This window comes from Colius striatus, chromosome Z (assembly GCF_028858725.1).
Source record: "Colius striatus isolate bColStr4 chromosome Z, bColStr4.1.hap1, whole genome shotgun sequence".
Lineage (NCBI taxonomy): Eukaryota > Metazoa > Chordata > Aves > Coliiformes > Coliidae > Colius > Colius striatus.
The window spans coordinates 70,921,498-70,941,600 of NC_084790.1; positions in this window are offsets into that span (position 1 = coordinate 70,921,498).

The window sequence follows — 20,103 nt, forward strand, 5'->3', positions numbered from 1 at the left end:
TAGCTCTGAACTATCTGAGCACACGGCATGAAAATGTCGAGAGGTTAAAGTGGCTGATGTAGCGAGGTTTGCGGTACGAATGAACCAGCCGGGTAGGTCTGCCGTCTTCCATTTCAGCGGTTACCCACGAGAGGGCAATGTCATCCCTACAGTCCATCCCTCAGCAGCAGAAAACATTCAGCGCCTTTCCCTGCCACCTCCACCGACCTGCATACTCTGTTTGCTGAGCCGCTCTTTCAAAAATAGCATGGTTATTAATCATCAATAACTCCACTGCTGTTTATTGGCAAAGACACTGAAACATCAGTGGCTGGACAACCTTTCACCAGCGACAGTAACAAAAGCCACAAAGTTATCTGTCGTTACATGAGCCCTAGATTTGCAAACTCTGCTGAAATCTTGTCATTTGCTTCTAAAACATGTTTATAAGAGGAAAGCAACTTCAGACTTTAGTCTGAAGTAACACAGTTGTGCTGTCCTTTAACAGAATTATCAAGCAGATGAAAGGAACGAGTCCAATGTGTACTTGTTACTGGTGGAGAGCTGTGGGAGGACAAGGCTGAGGAGACAAAGATGGGAATATCTATTCCACATGATGTCAAGTCATCAGTGCATTGATATACATTGATATACTTGGGTTTCATTAATCAACTATATGAGTTCTTTATACAAAACAGCAACAAATTGTTTGAGCCTAAGGTGAGTTGGTCGCGCCTGTTCCCTCCATATGCGTACTTGCCTCTTTAAAGAATGCAGTCTCTAGAGCTTGTTTTTGTTCTCTTTGCCTTTATACACTGAGAAGACAAGCTAGCAACATCACCCATCCCAGTGCTACTGGTTGTTTTGCTATCTGACATGCCAGCTGTGAAAGCACAATATTACAACATCTAACTCCTCCACATCATTTTCTCCTCACCACAGCGGCAGTAAAGATAACTGATATTCCAGAAGAGACAACTCAGCAGAAATCCATGCCAGGGTCACATGTCTGCATCTCACAGGAGTCACTTCACATCTTTCAGGATCGGGCCTACACAAATTACCCAAGTGTCACATCCAGGGCTAGATATGATGGCTTCCTGGCTCTAAGCCTCCGCATTTGACACAGTCCTTTGGAAAGGAAGTTGTAGACACATCCAGATTGTGAGCATTCTGTATTGCAACTGGTAAAACTTGCACAATACTTTGCCTTACTCAGAAGATGCATGCTGAAAGAATTAAAACCCTAACATCGAGTAGGACAAAAAGCATTGCAGTTACAGCATTCTAATTATTCCAGCAGTTACAGCATTCTAATTATTCCAATCTAATTACATTTTCTGTAAACAGCAAAAAAAGGTCTCCAAAATACTACAGAGAGAAAATAATACAATTGGATTTTTTTTTTTTTTCTCTGAGATACTTTTGGGGTTTGGTAACTTGAGGCTCAGAAAAGTTCAACTATTGATGTCTTCTCTTCCATTTGAAAATGTTCCTAGCAGATGTCTTGTTTTTTTACATTCCTTGATGCCTCCTGCCATGGTAAATAATGTTCATTCAGTGCAGCCGTGGCTGGTGTGATTATTCATGCACTACAGTGGTAATGCTTTCTGAACCATTCAGTTACACCTGCAGATGAGTGATGAAAAAGGACCTCCATTGCCTGACTATGAGCAATGTGTTCTCTTTTGATTGTTTTTTGGTTTCTACTGCTTAAATATCCATCTACAACTATTCAAAGCCTTCTCTGCTACCTGAATGCTGTAGAAGGATCAGAAGTAGGCCATAAACATCCATTTAATTCTTGTCACATTCCATGTAGTTCTTGTCACAGTTGTCATTTAGCTCCCCTTTAATTTTACCTAGAGATTCTTTGTTAGTTTCATTCACTAATATGGCAAAAGAGCCTGAAGACGTTTTCAGAGCTGTTTTTTCTACTTTCACCTCATACCTTATTTTGGTTTTGAGTGTTACGCTTATTAAAAGTTGCAAACATAATTTTCTTACCATGTAAACACAGCTCTCAGTTGCTTATTGGTGTCATATTTCTCCTAGGTATAGCCTCAAAAATGTAGCAGTTAAATGTAGAGTATTGCTTTATCTGAGCAAGCTAAATGTGGGAGAGAATCCTCTCTAAGCACCTTCTTGTTACCTTTGGAGCACAGCCAAACTGAGACAGGCAGTGATCTGACAACTGGGCTGAGCTGAACCAGGCTGTCCGGCACAGAGCTCAGAAGCAGTAGGATATCTGTGGTACAGCTGCCATCCGGCAGCCACTGCCCTTAACCTCTTGCAAATAGAGCAAGCTTGATGGGAAATAATAAAAAGTACAGTCCAGAATTTTCTTTGTCCTACTGGAACAAATCACATCTTTCACATGACTTAACTAACTTAACTTACTGCTCTTGCAGTCTTCTTGAAGCTTTAATTCTAATGTGCATGTTTGGTAATAAAAGAAAGATGTTTTCCCAGAGCTTGAACTCCAGCTTTTGGGACTCTGGCTTAGAGATTTGGGATATGTGAGATGCTGAGGGTAGATTTCTTTTGCTCCTAGTGTATTCTGTTTTCAAAAATGCTGTATCACATTGCCAGTGGCTCAAAATTGTAGAGCATGACATGTGATTATGACAGCCTCTGCTAGATTTGGCAAGTCATACTACTGTAAAAATATTTAAACAAGGCCATTGTCCAGTCTAAATAGTGACATTGCATTTTGTTGAATGTTTTTAAGCCTCTCTCATTGTTCTAGATTACCTGGATATACTTTGAAACAGAAACCCTTGAAATAAACAATGAATGATATGATACAGTTTGAAATCAAGTTATTTTTTTCAAAAATTGATCTTGTAACCATTAACCTTCCTGTGTCTGGGAAAGAAATCTAGATAAATGTGTCAGTCACTCTTATTTGCACTCAGCTAATATAAGTTGACATGTTTTCATTTTCTCTTTCACAGATTTCAGCAGAGGAATTCAAATGTGCGCTTTGTTCTGGTCTTTGAACAGAACACAATACTGACCTGGGAAACTGTTTGAAAAGAATGATTTGAAAAGGTGTATGTACATATATATGTATATGTATGCTAAAAAAAGAGAGAAAAGAACAAATTATATCCCATTAAAAAGGCAAATGCATTTGATAAAAGGTGCAAACATAGTACTATTGTTATAGTACTATGTTCCTGAAGGCTTTGAATTTTATTTCTATTTCTTTGAATAGTATTTGTCTGAGGGTATGAAACAGAAAACTTATGCACAGAAAGGCAGAACATGACAGAAGTTCTATTTCTTTAACATTTCTGCAATAAAAAAGACAAAAGCTCTGTAAAACAAATCACTCAGCCTGCAATGATGAGCTGCTGGTTGTTACTGGTGCAGTGGATCCTACAAGTGCTGCCAAGAGTCATCCTTCAAAACCAACATATTAAAAGATTAAAGCCTTGTGATAGTGTCATAACTCATTATTTTCCTATCATGACAAGTAAGAGCCACAAATCTGTTCCTTGCCAAATCCCAGACCTGTTTGTGTCCTCGTAATCAAATTGTCTCCTAGGGCATGACTGACAGCTTCTTCCTATTTTTATTACCCATTACCCATTTCCCTTGTTACTACAGGTGTATGTTGCTCCACTGGAGGATAAGTTCATGATGCTCTTTGCCAATGATAACCTGATATGTGGTCACATCTGGAGTGATGCAGAAGACATATAGTAGTGTCCTCCTACACTGGTAGGAGCTGGGACCACACAAGTCAGAATATTCCCTCTCTGCTGCACGTCCAAGGTGGAAGAGGTGGAAGCTGTACTCCTCAAAATAGTCAGCCACTTCACAATACTAGACAAAAGTTGGTTGAGCATGATAGATAGTGCCTATAAATGTAAGTTAAAAAGCAATTTCCAATGGCTTGTTCTATTGACAATAGCAAGGAGATTTGGTCACCACAGGTACAGTCTTCTTCTGCCACTTCCTACTCTGTGTTTCATTTTGGCAGCTTGGCCCCTATGAGTTTCCCTTGTTTCCTGGAGGCTTGCTTGAATAACGAACATAGGCTATTTCTCTTCTGCTCTCTACCTGGTGAAAGCTGCTTCTGGTGAAGCATAGCAGAGCAATTCCCCCACTGTGAAATCAGAACTGGACAAATGAAGAGTGATAGCAGACATCAGCAGGACCCTGAGGAAAAGAAAGCCCAGCATCACTAGCCATAGTAAAGAAGCTGTAGGCTTTAGAAATTCATTGATGAGGATGGTGATGCAGCAGGATCAGTATGCAATAGTGCCCTCAAGCCACTCCCTCTCTGCACCCCTTCCCCACCATCCTGCAAAGTGTGGAACAATTCTTGAGAGATGGTGATATTTGGGAGCAGATTTTTTTTTTGGTATGTGTTTCACACACCAAGGATCAGTTCTCTGTTTAGAGCATATAGAGGCTAACATAATACAATGAGCCAACCTAATTTTACTGCTCGCCTGTGGATTTTGGAATAGATAGGTTGCACTTAACAATTAAAATCAATAGTTATTAAGACCGTGAAGTCTTGGTGTGACTTTGAGTATCTTAGCACTGTAAACTGCCTGCAAGAGGAAGCCTCAACATTCTCACAAAAATTTGTTATTTTTGTGACTTGGGCTGGGTGAGCTTTCTAAAAATACTATGCGAATACAAGAGGGCGGTGTTATGACCTTTATTCTAGCAATCAAGTGTCCTTCTTTCTCAGAGATATTTTTATAGAAAGCAATGACCTCATGCTATTGTGTGTTCTGCAGACTGTGTGACACAGGCAAGCTGTCTCAGAAAGAATAGGTGCAGGTTTAAAAGCTATGGCAAAGTGGGATGCAGACAGGAAACTGTTTCCACCTCACATTAGATGAAGAACCTGTCCTGTGACTGGAGACAATGAGAGTCACTGGCTCCCAAGAGAAAGCCGAATGAGCCAGTGATTGGGGGAAGATACTCAAAATCACACTGATTTATTTTCTTTCCAGTTTCTGAAACTGATTTACTGTTGACTTTGAACAGATCTTCCAGCTGTGGTTTCTCATGAATTAAAAGCAGATGGTGGGTTTTTTTTCCACCTTGAAAAAATGCTTTGAAATCAGAGGACACTAAAAAAGTGTGGAATTTATGTTGGAAATCAAAAGTGACCTGTTGTGCCCAGGAAGGGTACAGTAGAAGCAGGCCCTCACTTCTCCCTTAGTTTAACATTTTTAACACATTTGAGTTCTGAGGACTTCCCTTCTTTTTGTTTCCCAGATTTTTATCCCTTTTATTCCTCACACTCCCCTAGACCTATTTTTTAAGCTTCTGGCATAGAAATGGCATAACATCACATTTTAAAATCAAAACAAGAAAGTTACAAAAAATCCCAGTGTCACCATGTTCCAAATGCACACAATTATACTTGTACCTCATTGCCTTCTCTCCAACATCAAATAAATGAGGATGAGTGGGCAGTAACCAGCACACTGTTTCTGCAAGTGATGCAAGTGGACACTTTTTAGGAGTAGCACCAGCTTTTTCCTGCTTATGGGACAAGAGATGTTACTACAGCATTCCCAGTCTGTATTTGTGAGATGAGTAATAGCTAAATCTTACCTTGCTCTTTGGTAAAGCAGCAGTGATCTTTTACTCTGGTTCTTCAGACTCTTGTGGTGCTCTGTGGGTGGGCAGGAATTGCAGCAGATCTGTGGAAAGGTACGAGATAGAGATGAACCCGAAACCCAGCTTTGGGGCATGTAGCCAGTCTGTAAGCCAAAGGCTGTAGCAGGGCACCAGCAGCAGCCTATAGGATAACGAGTGGAAGCACTCCTTATGGCCTGAAAGCAGAAATTACCCTGTGGCCATATTGCCTGGCCCTCAGGTAGCCTTGCAGATACTGCAACTATTTTTCTTGGAGAAAGTCTCCTTAGTCGGCCATACCCACTCTTTGTGTTCCCAACACTTTTACATTTTGTCAGTGGAATCTTGACCAGCTTGGAAGTTGTGCACAGACGAACCTCCTGAGATTTATCAAGGACAAGTGCAGAGTCCTACACCTGGGGAGGAACAACCCCAGGCACCAGTACAGGCTGGGGATCCACCTGCTGGAGAGCAGCTCTGCAGAGAGAGACCTGGAAGTCCTGACTGATAACAAACTAACCATGAGCCCGCAATGTGCCCTCGTGGCCAAGAAGGCCAGTGGCATCCTGAGGTGGGTTAAGAAAAGTGTGGCCAGTAGGTCAAGGGAGGTTCTGCTACCCCTTTACTCTGCTGTGGTGAGGCCTCATCTGGAGTCTTGTGTCCAGTTCTGGGCTCTCTAGCTCAAGAAGGGCAGAGAACTTCTGGAGAGAGTCCAGCACAGGGCCACCAAGATAATCAGGGGACTGGAGCATCTTCCTTATGAGGAAGGGCTGCAGGATCTGGGGCTGTTTAATCTAGAGAAAGGGAGACTGAAGGAGGATCTCATTAATATTTACAAGTATTTAAAAGGTATATGTAAAGAGGATGGGGTAGTACTTTTTTTTTGTAGTGTCCAGTGGCACGACGAAGGGTAATGGACATAAGATGGAACAAAAATATCCAGATAAACAAAAGGAAAAACTATTATACTGTAACAATGAGGGAGCTCTGGCACAGGCTGCCCAGGGAGGGTGTGGAGCCCCCTTCTCTGGAGGTTTCTCAAACTCGTCTGGATGCATTCCTGTGACTTGATCTAGATAAACCTGCCTTAGCAAGGGGATTAGCCTGGATAATCTCTTCCAACTCCTACCATTCTATGACTCTATGAAAATGGGATTTCTTTGTTGTAAAGTAGAAACATGGCTGTTCTCTGTCCTCTTGATCCTTGGTTTCTGCAGGAGGTGCAAACTATGGCAGAGTGGCTGGTGCTGGTGATTGCTTATGGCAGGAGTGACACTAACACCTCTCCTCTGCGGCTCTCATTGATGCAGATAAGCAGGTGCAAATGGTTGCCCCCTTGACCGCTGTCCACAGCAAGAACAGGACTTGTACTTTCTCCAGCCTTTAATGTACCTGCTCCATATAGAGGTGGTAAGCAATCTGGGCTTCTCCTGCAACTGATTTGAAACTTCAACAACTGTTAGTAAATATCTGTGACATGTTTCATGGGAAAAGATCTCATTGGATCTCATGATATCTTAGGATCTGACAGATCTTGCAAGTACAGAATCAGTAGAGACAAGCAAATGGAACTCCCCCATACTTTGCAAGAAGGCTGAAGTATCCATTGGATAGCTGCACTGAAATTTGCATCGCTCTTACCCAGTCTACTTACATCAGGAGTGGAAAGTTCAATTGGCCAGCCATCGTAGTGCTTCCAACAGGGAGACAGGGCATGACAAGGCACGTGAGGTCTGATCGTGGAATCAGAATCATAGATGTCTACCTAGTTTACTTGATTGCTGCTGTGCTGATTCCAAGAATCACATGAACCCCAGAATAGGTAGCTACAGGACCACCTGTCTTACAGAAGTGCTACCTGGCTTAGAGAAAGATGGGCCTGGGACTTGGCATTCCTTCAATTAATGAGGATACCACCAGGCAGTTTTCATCTCTGCACCAGTGTGTTACAGCATATAGGTAAACACACATGTGGATTTAAAAGATGTGTAACAAAGAAGTTAGTTACCTTTGCACAGCCATAAGATTGTTAGCTCAACATCTTTCTTTCAAGTCTGCTGCAATAATAAATACGTAATTTCCCAAGCTTCAGTCGGTAGCTAGTTTTGGTGGGACTTTTGAGATGCATGACCTTCAAAGAGGTATAAAATCCATAAAGAATAATTCTGCAAAGATGTGATAATTTCACAACAGGTGACTCATAGCCATTATATCTTTCATTATTCTTCTGTTTTCTTCCTGTTGAAATATAAACACAGTACTTTTCTTTACCTCTTCTGCTACCCACTCTCTTTCCAACCCTTCTTTGCACTCTCACAATGTTAAAGAGCTACTTTTTTCACAAACAATTCTAACATCATTGCCTTTTCAAGAGAAAAAAAAAAAAACTCGTACTAAAAAAATCCCAAAATCAGAACCCCAAAGCCAAAATTCTCCAAAAGACCCATGATGTGTCATTTTGGTGGGCATTAAATACATTACTGCATGGTTAGCTTTTCAGAGGCTGTCAAGGTAATGTACAAAGAACAGTGCCAAGTAATCAACCCTGTTCATACTGAAGGATTAAATGGGCACTGACAAAGAGGAGCCTGATTTCTCTGGGTAATAAAAGATTATACAGACACCCCAATCATGCTCATAACCCCAGTGACTTTTTTCTATTCTCTGGACCAGCAGCACTCACTGTGCACTCATAGCCCTGACCTTTTCACTACTATTTACCTGACTTTTGTGCAAAACCATTTTATTTGCTTGTTCTTTTCTGAATCCCAACAAAGGTAAGAGAGTACACCAATTACCCTCTAAAGGAGAAATCTATGGCTCAAATCAAGGGCATACTCTGTAGTTACAATTTTATTTTAATTTTTTTTCCCCTTTCTCTGCTTGAGCAGAGGGTGCAGAACTCTCTTTCCCTGTAATTTTGAGCAGCAATTTCTCTCCACGTGTTGTCTCCCCTTCCCCTATCACTCCTCCAGTTTTCTGCAGACAGACCTTTCCTCACAAGGGCAGCCTACTCTGAGCTGTGGGAGGTGATGTGGAGCTGTGCACATGCAGACAGTCTGTCCCTGGAAATAAAAAGACCCTGAAAAGGCGGCATCCTTACTAGAAGGTGGAACTTCAGCCTGTCTCTGTACCTCCACTGGAGCCCAAATGCTACTGACTTGTAGAAAGCATACAAAAGGAACATTCTTCCTTGATCCAGGCTGTGTACCCCATGGTATTACTTTAAGACAAAAAGTGGGTAAGATGTTATTTCTTGCTATTTTCTTAGGGAAGAATTAAATAATAATTTCAATTGTGATGCTTCATATTGCAGCCATCCTTTTCTTGACAGTGCATTTTTATCATATGCTGATGTTATCTGTGGCATATGTTTTTAACATAGCCAGATGGCAAGATGTGGACTACACTTACAAGGAATTTATTCTCACTAAAAGAAGTATGACATATATGTTGAGCCATTGCCTATGGGAATGCTCTAGGCTTATGGCAAAAGAAGGGTCAGGAGATTTCATAGCTGTCTCTTCTTTCTGAATGCATGTTACCTCAATATAAATTTTTGCATAACACAGAATAAACTATTACAAAGAACACCGCAGTTCATGAAGTAAATTGTTGCCTTATTTTCTGGATGTGAAGTAGTATTGCAAAATGGCAGCTGCTGCTTGCAAGAGTTTGAGGGATTCCTGGAAAATTAGTATCTCTGAGACACTGCCTCTAGCATATAGAGCATGATTCAGTTATCTTCTTCATACTGTGATTCTTGAGACAGATAGTTCTCGGGAATGACAGAGAGGTTAAAGCCACTGGGCTGACCATGCCTTTGTTGAACGGTCAGGTGAGAGAGCTTTCAAAGTATCCTGAGGCATTAAAAGTTTATGGTTAAGGAAATGAGTTTAACTTGAGATCAACTGGCTGAAAGTTCAGAATTCCAGGAATTCTGAGAAAAATAAAAGTCTCAACCAAATTCATGCAAGCTGTAATGACTTTCAAGAATTAAGGGCACCCCCAAGTATAAGATTTGTGTACTAATAGCTCAGTTCATGCTTGGAAGACTCACAATAAAAAATCATTTTATTTACAACGTCTCTGTGTTGTTTCTAGCATTCCACAATATGTTCCATGCTTTGATAGTTCTTCTGAAATCAGACATTATAAATTTAACAAGAAAATCACATTTTCAAGTTGTATATTTGGCTCTCAGAATCCTCTTTTTTTAAAAAAAAAAGTCAGTAAGGTTAAGGAGCCTGAGGGCTTTGCACAAGTCACACAGCAAATCAGTGATTCAGCCAAGATAAGATGATTGACTCTTATTTTTTCCTTTTTTGCCCAAACTATTAGCTCCTTCTGCCAATACAAACAATCTGCACTACTTGGTAAGAAGGTTAAAAAGTCACATCAAATTTGTTTTAAATTGCTTGAACTACTTGTGGAATGTAAACTCTATGATCAAGTTTGTATTCAACCATGAATCTTAAATAGTTCATTACTGGGACAAAAACTAATTGCACAGCAAGCTACTAGTGTGTGATAGGTACAGGCCAACAGTGTAGGTGGATCGGCTAGTCTTCTGTTGAAATCTCTAAAGTGATTTAATATCTCCATAGAACAGATCTGCTCCATTCTCACTAGAAAAGTTCAGCCCAGGTGGCTACATCTGAATTAGCTGACATGCTAGCCTACTAAACAGGGATTGTTGGAGCAATTGCAAGAGTAAAACTACTTAATCAGCTGTTAAGAATGATGAAGAAACACTCATGATGTTTCAGCAGTTGGACATCATAATGAAGCAACAATCTGGAAGGAAAATAACGGGATATAGGGTATGCCCTGCTCTGAGTAGGAGGAAGAGTTGCACCATGTGCAAGCATTTTGAATCAATACAGCTTGTGTTTAGAGCACCTAAAGCAGAATGGCATTGACTTCAGTGCATGCTAGATCCCTTAGCCATAATCTAGCTCCAGATAAGCCTTTTGCAAAAATAAGAACTCAAGGCCTTAATTTCTGCCCTTACTGTTTGCATTATACTGCCTTTCAGCTAAAAGGTGAAATTCATACTAAGAACTAGTTTCTGCCATTGTCCTGGTTTAGGCCCATCAGGGAACAAAGACCACGATTAGCCTCAAGTACCGAAGAGGCTGAGAATTGCCAAAGGGCAGGGAGAGATTAATTGCCGCTTAAGGTTCAGGACAAAACAGACCAGGCCACTCGGCTTGGGGAAGAAAACAGAAAATAATTTAATGCAACATCAACTAAATTATAACCTTAAAATCCCAAAACATAACCAAAATAAAACAACACGGAGTGGTACAACAATGAAGAGTCCAACCAGCCCTTTAAGAACACCTTCTTGCCACACCTCCCCTCTTCCTGGTCTCAGAGCCCTGATCCTGGTGTTTTGCCTCCACCCCCTTTGAACGGCCCAGGGGCACAGGGAGTGGGAGCTTCAGTCAGTCTATTCCTGATAGCTTTTGCCATTTGTCCCTCCAGGTCAGCTCCACACCAGTTCTCCCTGCAAGTCCGTGGGGTAACTCACACGCATGGCAGCCCTGCACGGGCTGCTCCGACGCGCACTTATTCCAAAGGCTGCAGCTCCTCTCTGCCTCTCGTGTGGGGCTGCTCTGCGGCACACAGGCTCTCCAACACGGCCTGGGCCATGGCCGTCTCCCCACACAGTCCCTCGCCCGTCTGGGCTCACTCACATGGAGCTGCTGGTAACTCTCAGTCCTGACATGGATCTCCATAGGTTGCAGGGGCACAGCTGCATTCTCGCCACGGCTTGCAGAGGGGTCTCTGGTCTATCGCTTCTCCTTCCTTCCTCCTTCTCTGGCTGAAGGGTCCGTGTGGTTGCCTCCATCTTGTATCACTCTTACACCTCCTGCCAGCACTTCAAATTCCCGTCCCCTAAATAGAGATCACAGAGGCGCCAGATTGGCCCAGCCGGGCCAGAGGTGGGTCTGAACCCAGGAGCCGGGGGAGAGTCCAATAACTGTTTACTGGGTCTTCACTGCAACCTGCTCCCCCTGTTACCAAGCAAAAGCTGCTCCTTGCTAAACCATGACAGCCATCAAGCTCACAATATGAGCAACTGAGACAGGTAAACAGCTGGAAAAATGAATCTCTTGGTTCTGTATTGCTACCCAAAACTGAAGGCAAAGAGACTGTCTATACCCTCTTGGTAGTTAAGGATCAGCCTAGGTTCATTCTCCAAGCTCTGTCTATCCCCACTAATCACTCACAAGTTTCCTAGGATGATGCTGAGAGCAGGAGTCCTATGGCAAAAAGCAAGTCTGGTTTAGAGTAGGATCTCTGCTCACAGAAACTGTGCGTGCAGCAAACTCCAACCTTTTGATCACACCCATTGACAACTGCCTAGCCAATTGAATGCTGTCGAACCAGCGAAGGCACTTACTTTGACACCTCGTTTACTTGGCCAAGTCTAGCACTCATGGCCAGATTACCCCTATTTGCCACCCGCTTGCAGTCCTACAGCAGCTGCATATCAGGAAAAGGCATCTCCTCCCAGCACCCTGCTCCTGGCCACTCGGAGAGGAAGAGAGAGGCTGTCATGGCCTGGATGGGGTTTTGGGCTACCTCTCTGTATTTGCAGGGGTGGAAGTCAGAGACAGGCACAGGGACTTTGTTGTTAAACATCCTAGGTGTCAGCTGCTGCTGCAAGGAAAATGTCAGAGACAATGTTTCAGTATTCACTTCATACAAAACTGTTTTTTCTGTGAAGCATCAGGTGTAAGGACAAGAATCCAAGTTTTCTTGCTCAATAAGTAACATAAGGGTAAAGATAACTTTCTCTATATTTTTTCTTTTTTTCTTCCCCTTCCCTGACAGCAGAATCAATTTGTTTTCTTCAAAAAATCTTCAACAGGAGAGACTAAAATTCTCCTACCTGTCTGTCCTTTCTGTCCTCAAGCAAGTTAGCTCAGCACAAGTTTCCTCTTCATCTTGGCTACATTTCTTGCACATATAGAGCAATCTTACAGTCCCATCCCTACTTCAGCCTGGATGACCTTTTAGGTTTAGAAAGCAAGACAATAAAAGACTCCAAGGTGCTCTCAAAATGGTAGTGAATAAGAAAAGTCCTGTAAAATTTTAGTGGAGCAGCAGTTCACACTCTGGCCCCTCTCCCGTGTGCCCTTGGGACGGCCAGGGAGAGTGAAAGCTATACTCCTTTTCCTTTTCTGTCCTTCCCCTCCCTCTCATGGGCAGATTATTTTCCATTGCATAGCTAGAATGGTAACCCTCTTCCCTCTGTTATTTTTTTCTCTCTCCCTCAGGCTTGGTCCAAAACATGCTTAAACTAAGAAAAGTAATAGATTCTTTTGTGTCTGACATAGTGAGCCTGTGTCAGCAAAAGTCAGTCTCCAGAAACAATGGCAAGAGATGTTGTGACATCAGGAGTAAACCACTCCTTGAAACATTTCTGAGAAAATCGGGCTGCCAATTTGTGACTGGTTTGTAGTTAAGGCTTTGATTTTGATGTTCAGAAGTATATTTTGTTTCTGCAAAACATTCAGTCTCTTCCAAGCAGCAGGACCATTTCTTACTAATACCATTAAAAGCAGCCACAGTTTTTAAACCTGCTGTTGGTCTCCAGCAAAATACAATAAAATAAACTAACAAGGAGACTGGATTTTTCTGCCCTTGAAAATATCAGGGCAATTTTCTGTCAGACAGCTTGTTTCACTTCCAGAACCTAACTCAAACATTACCAAAAAAGGACAGTGAGAGAGTGGGGTGGTATTAGGTGTGAGAGAGCACTCTCTCCACTGTGAGCACTGCTTTTTTATTTTTTCTACTATGACGGAAAATAACCAGAAATATGGAGTACAGTGCAGCAACCAAGGAAGAGAGACTGAATTTACTAGTATTTCAAGAAGGTAATAACCTGTTGAAATTGCAATGAGTCACTTGTGCTAGACGTTAAAAAATTGTTGTGGCATGAAAAATATGTAAACTTGCCTCAATGTGTTACTGTAGCACACACATTACTTGGAATGATATATTTTGACCTTGATGTAATCGACAAGTAATCAAGAAGAAATCCTGGTAGGCTTTCATCAGACCAACAGTGTGTACAAAAGAAAAGCTTTTTCATTGAAAAACCCCACTGTTATATTGCCATAAAGTCAGAGATAAACCAAAAAGGATAAACTGGACAATACGCAATCATCTGAATAACAAGGCTGAGTCCAGGGAGGAAAAGGCAGACTGTGTAAATCTGTGGGTAGAGCAGGTTTAGTCAGCTGTATTTGAGAGCAGGATCTGGCCCCCAGCCACAAGCTGCAAAATGCTGCTCATGGGGATGGGGCAAGACTGTGCAGGAAGCAATGTGGCTTAACATGCTGTGACTTACAAGTGCTAAATCACCCAGGGAGCTGTTGTTTATGTAAACATAAATTAATGGGGAAGTAATCTCTTTCAGTGGCTAACAGTGCAGATCTCAGCTTTACTGGGGATAGAAAACAGCAAGGAATGTGAAATCAGGGTAAAATGGGCCAGTAATCTGCATGCTTACTTGAGAGTTGGTCATTGCAGCCTCTCTCTGAGCAAGCCACATTTGCCTGTGTCTCATAGGACAGTCATTTCTTATCACATCCCAGTTCTGTAAGATTAACATATGCCACATGCAGTAGCCATAAAAAGAGAGCAATCCAAAATACCAAGGATTCACTGCTGGAAAATGATCAAATACCCTCTCCAAATAAATAAATAAATAAATAAATAAATTTTAAGCCATTCCTTGAATGATTTTATACTGCATAGAAAGCCCCAAGCCTGGTACACTTTGTTTAACCAGAAACATTCCTTTAGCAAGCTGTATTTGTCTCAAGTAAACATACAAACAAACAAAAAGGCCTCTCAGACTTGATCAGCTTAAAGCACTTGCAGGTACTTCACAGTGGACATGACTACAAATAAAATCAAAACTACCACAACTCCTTCTCTCCTCCCTCAAACAATCTTTCTTCAGCTTTCTGCCGCCATTTCTGACTCTGCTTCCCAGCATTGTGCATCCCTGGCACTTCCACTCCTTTTCAAATCATGACCCCTGGCATTTCTTACCATTATGTTGCTCACATTGCCAGCCTCTCTGCTTCTCCTGCATAGTTTCAATCACTGTGCTTTTAATGGTGGGAAACCATTTCTGCTGCTATGTAACTACCTTTTTCTCTCTGAGGACAAGCTTTCAATGAAATGACTACTGCAGTCCTTTCCTGCACAGTTTTTACCCATAACAACACATTTAAAGAGCTGCCTAAAACCTCCATCGTGACATTTCCTAATGACATGTGTTTTGCTTGGTAAATTAGGCCTGTTGCTAGCGGGGCAATGAAGACATAAAACTTATCGTAAATGCAAAATTACTTTCTAGCTGAAAGCAAAAATGTTCATTTAGCACGCCAGGCTATTACAGTGGAAGATTATAAAAATACGTGCTGGAAAGAGACTGGGAAAGAAAGATGTAAACAGTAACATAGGAATATGTTCATTATGTGCCATTGCCTCAAAGTCTGTGGTGAAGAAGGCAGTGATGCAACCTGAGAGCGGGTCAGTCAGCCCTTGGGAATGGTGGGGAGGCCATCCCAGGGAGACGAGAGTGAGTCTGTGCAGGCCAGTGGCAGGAGAAGGAGGCAATACTGCAAAAACATACTTTGCTCATTCCCTCATTGAGATGTCAATACAGAAAGCAGAACATTGAGGAACTTTTACCCTTGTAATGGAGCTACAGCATTTCTAGCCCATTCCTCCTCAGCATCCTGGAAAGCATGAGGTCCTGAGGGATGATTAAACTGAAGTTTTCAAGAAAGCAAAGAAGTGAAAAGGGTATAAATTCACAGTAACCTCAGTTAATGCGTGGGAGTATACCAGTGCAACCACAGGCTGGGCTCAACTGAGACCAGTACATGTGCTCCAGATCTGTATCTTTCTTCTAAGATGTCACGTATTTCAGAAAATATTGAGAACTAGAGAATGAATTTATTGCTTTCAAAGCTGGAAGGTAAAGTTGATTATTTGCTTCATAAGGAGATTTTTCAGTGGTAAATTACAGGTAAATTAAAGACCCCCTGACTCCCAACATGTTGGGAAGATGGGAGAGAGAAGGGGGAGAATAATTAGAGGAGAAACATACACCAACATACTGTGAATTGATGCAGCTGGATAAATATTTCAGGTTTATGAAAATGACAGATTTTAAACACTGGCTTTTTGTATCACAGTAAAAATAAATTTCAGGATGGTGCTGAGACATTCAGTGTTGTGAACAGCTCCTGACTTAACCTTTATGAAGATATGAATAGGTCTTGATTAATCTTTCAGTTATGTGCATGCAGGTGAGGATGATCTCACTGGATTCAGGACGTCAGTCATGCACAATTGGAAGTTGAGACCTGAATCATATGTACTATACTTATAAAACTTAGTATTAGCTTGGACACTCAAGTTTCTCTTTGTTTTCAACTACAATAAATTTTTTGTCCGTATTTATGAACCACATGAAGACTCTGGGTTAAATCCCTCTATCTTTGTTCACAACGACGGAAAGGGGTTTATTCCATTTTGGATTACCTTTGTGGTGTGTGCCTGACCATTGCTGACTAGTGCATACTAAGCAGAAAAATTATCAATGAAACTCTTACAAAATGCTTTTTTACATTGCAAGAGCATTTTTGTACACCGCCCCTTCAGAGGGAGGAGAAAGATGTTAACCTTGTCAATTCATACTGATGTAAAGGACAAAAAGAATCAAAGTACGCATACATCTAAACCAGCTTGAAAGTAGTACTTTTTCCTGATATTGTCACTGGTAGCTGCTTAAATGTTGTACAGCATATAATCAACTAACTGATGAACTTAAAACATTACCTTGGAAGTGCTGATAAAGTCTATCCAGGAGCCTCTTTCATCACAACCAAAGTAATAGTTTCATACACAGAAAGAAACTGTGGTGGTGTCTATGTCTGTGTGTGTCTGTGTTAAAAGCAAAGATAGATCTTCATTTTGTGTTAGAGGGAGGTTTGTTTTAGAAGAATATTGTTAGCTGAAGTCAAAATAAAGTATTTAATTTGAGTATGGACTGAATGATTTGTTAATCAGATGATTATTTCATCCTTTTTTACCAATTTGGATCGTGAATGGTACTTTTGCTACTGTGTTTCACAGGTGACAAAAAATTGTTTTTTGATCAAATTAGAAGTTTAATGAACCAAATGCAATAGTAATTGAAGAAAAAAAAAGATTGAACATTATCATTTTAACCCACTATGCCAAAAAAGAAAGCAGAAGCAGATAAATATACAACTTAATGTTTTGACAGGAGAGTGCATCTGTTTCTCATTAACTTTCCTGGAGACAAGCAAAGAACCAAGGTTCCCCGTGATTTAATTTGAAGAGCAATTTGGATTTCCTGTGTCTCAGCTGGAAGCATTATTGGTATGAGACCAGAAAGGCCCTAACTGTCCTAGGAGGTTCATGTTTCACAAAGAATAATACCTATGAAATTCAAACAGGATGTCAAGAAGTGTTATATGGAGGCTCTCAGTGCTCTCCAGTATTTCTAATATAAATTCACAAGGCAAAGCAATATTAAATCATAAGTTTCATTCTCTCTTCTTGTCTCACAGAAAGTGATCAACTTGGAAAATAGAATAATCTAATGAATGCTGCTTAGCACATTCCCCCAGTGGATTTCTACCCAGTAAAGAAGTTGAAATTCCCACCAAATTCCCTTGAAAGTGATGTTACTGGCCTGAGTAGCTGAGACTGGGCAAAGAGAGGAAACAGCCTGGACTGACAGCCACCAAGCTCTGGCTAGACATGTTTTTCAGAATTGACTGAGCACGTTACATGTGACAGTGAGGTCCTGTAAGTTTTCTCAAGCTGTATAAGCAGAAGGGACAACACTCCAGACTCTTACTTGCCTGTATAAACCATGGCCTTGGTTCCTGTGACTAACATAGTGTTGATGGCATATTTGCATGAACAATTAAACATTATTAGGAAGATAATGGCCATCTATTACCTCCTTTTACTGGATTTTTTACAAAGTACACTTCACCATCTTTTACTTTTGAACAAGAGAGGGAATTATTCTAAGCCATTCCAGTTGTCAAGAGGTTAATATATCAGCACTGCTCTGGCTTTCGTCTTCATGTGAAATCAAAGTCCTACTGGAATCAGCTCTGGATTTTGCCATTGATCTTGACGAAGCTAACATTTTTACCTCTTGGGATCCCTGATGGCTGAGAGAGTTCTGGAGAGGCAAATGGAGAAGCTGGAATTTTTAGCGCCTCCTGTGCTCAGGTGAACACAATTTTTTGCATTACTGCATAAAGACCGATCTGTGTCTAAGATACTCAGTACTTATTTTTCCTCCTACCCAGAATGTACACTAGACACAGTTTTAACTCATCTACCTCAGTCAGATAGGGCAATGCTGATTATTATTTGCAGTTTACCTCCTTTCAGCTTGTGTTCTTCTTAAGAACTTTAAAAAAGATTTTAAAAACTGACAGTTTTCAGTCACTGGAAGTTTTGCAGAAAAGAATGGAACCATTTCTTTAATCACATAAGGTATCTTTATTGTTTTTTCTAGTTATAGTTAAACTGTATTGGTATTCATCGTGTCATTACTGGATATTTAAGGAAGCTTCAAATCATTATGTTGTTTTATGGTCCAGAAAAATAAATTAGCATGAAAAATAATAAAAACTGTTTCCCTAACTGTGACTGCAGTACCTCATTCTCCATAATAAGTAGCAAATTTAAAAGGACTTAATTTAGACTAAGATGATGCAAAATCTAGGATTTAAAAAAAAAAAACCCACGTAGTTTTTCCTGGGTTCTTGTTGTTGTTTTTGAAAAATGTGGACTTTATATCTGGAATTCTGAATCTTTTAAGTGAAAGTTAAGAGACTTTCAGCAGAGACACCAATCTCACATGTTTATCTTAAAAATACTCATGAAAGCCAACAGTGCATGGTACTCTGAAGCATTAAATTTGGTTTTGTTTCAAAGCTAAACTTGGGTTTGGTTAGAAGCTACACATGTATGCTAACCAATGAAAAGCTATTCCTGGAAAGCACCTTTTCCAGTGAGGGGTTTTTTCCTTACTTTTACTTTTTTCCTGTTGTATGAGATTTTAATTTTTCAGATAAAGATTCTGAAGTGTTACTGATTGCACAGCTAAGACCCTCTGTGATTTATTAGTCTATATTTGTAGCCAACGTGTGACATGTTTGTCATATCATTCCACACAAATACTCTTTCAACACTGCAGCAACATTATCTAATAAAAACATGGTTCATGATAAACAACTTTTCTATTCAGCTTCCATTATTTTTTACTAAAACTGGAGCAAATGCATAAAAACTCCTAGTCAGGCAGTTGAAAATTTGACCTTTGACATTCAGGAACAAGTGATGATTACTTATACAGACCAGAAGTTCATTGCTGCATATTGGGTGTAGCAATCTTGAAACACAATTGATGAGTTCTGTCACTGGAGATGGAAAATTGCAAAAAGGGGTTTATTTACGGTTCATAGTCATTGTGTCACATAGAATTGCCAGCAAACAAGCTAAAACAGTTTGTCTAGTTTTTTGTTTGGTTGGTTTTTTCCCAGCAGACACTGTATTTCATTGTAAAGTCCTTAAGGATCTCTCACGAGCAGTATTAACGCAATGCCATACTTGACTGGAACACAAAACAGGTCTGTAGCTAACAAGAAAAGATTCTCTTTAAGAACATAGCCTATGGGTCCCAGAAGGATGCAGCAGTGTCAAGATGGAACATGACATTGTTTCTGTTTAAAGGACCTTCTCTCATTTCTGCAGATCCAGATCAAGACGCTTTGGTAATTAAATACTGAATCAGCAGCTAGAAGTATGACCTGTCTTACTTTGGACATATTCCCCCAACAGTCTGGGAGTTTATAATGTTTCTTGAAGTTGATACAACAGTCTACAGTTGAAATGTGTGGAAGTCCTCAACAACTTGCTTTGTGGCAGTTACATTTGAGCATTTAAAATATGGGCTGTTTTGGAACAGAAGAACATTTTGGGGTTTTTTTTGGCTGGTACTGACATGCATTTTCTTGACCTCTTCATAAAGTCCTGGCCATGCCAGGTTCTGAGGACTGTCTTGGGGATACAGAACATATGTTGCTGTGCTTGGAAACCTTTACCCTGTGCACTCTGTGTGACCCAAGAGCCATTAGAATGATGTTTACACAAAGTCATTTATAACACTGCTGATAACATGAATGAATGTTGCTTTTAAGAAGAGTTAGTATGTATTTTCTTAGAAGTGAGGTGAAACATCCCTGACCAGCTCACACTTTGGAGAGAGAGTCTTCACGTGCCTTACTTCAGTCAAATCTTTTCATTTCCTGGGATTTTTCCAACGTTTTTCTATTTGAAAACAGTGATTTCCTTTACTAGATTTTTAAAAATGGCCAATACCCAAATGTACATCCAATGACTAATGTG